A 419-nucleotide genomic window follows, 5' to 3' on the forward strand; every position below is an offset into this window, starting at 1 on the left:
AGGTGGCATCATGAGGATTAAGTATTGAGGTGTTGTTGAATTGTGGTTGATTTTGAGATATATCACATTGGTGAAGAGTTGGAAGATTTGAATAATCTATATATATATATTAAAGGAAGAACCAAGAGTATTGAGGTGGCATAATGAGGATTAAGTATTGAAGTGTTGGTGAATTGTGGTTGATTTTGAGATATCTCACATTGGTGAAGAGTTGAAAATTTTGAATAAGATGAAGTGTATAAGAAAGGTGGATTGGATGTATTTGTCTCAAATAATGGGGTTTGTCTCATAGGGTTGTCTTTCTTTTGATGACCCTCTTTTAATTCTATAACCATGGTTGGAAACCAAAGAAACCAAATGGTATAAATTATAGTGCAAAATTAATTATATTATATTATTATATTGAAATCTATAACCAT

The sequence above is a fragment of the Cynara cardunculus genome, assembly GCF_001531365.2.
Source record: "Cynara cardunculus var. scolymus isolate 2C chromosome LG 10, CcrdV1, whole genome shotgun sequence".
Lineage (NCBI taxonomy): Eukaryota > Viridiplantae > Streptophyta > Magnoliopsida > Asterales > Asteraceae > Cynara > Cynara cardunculus.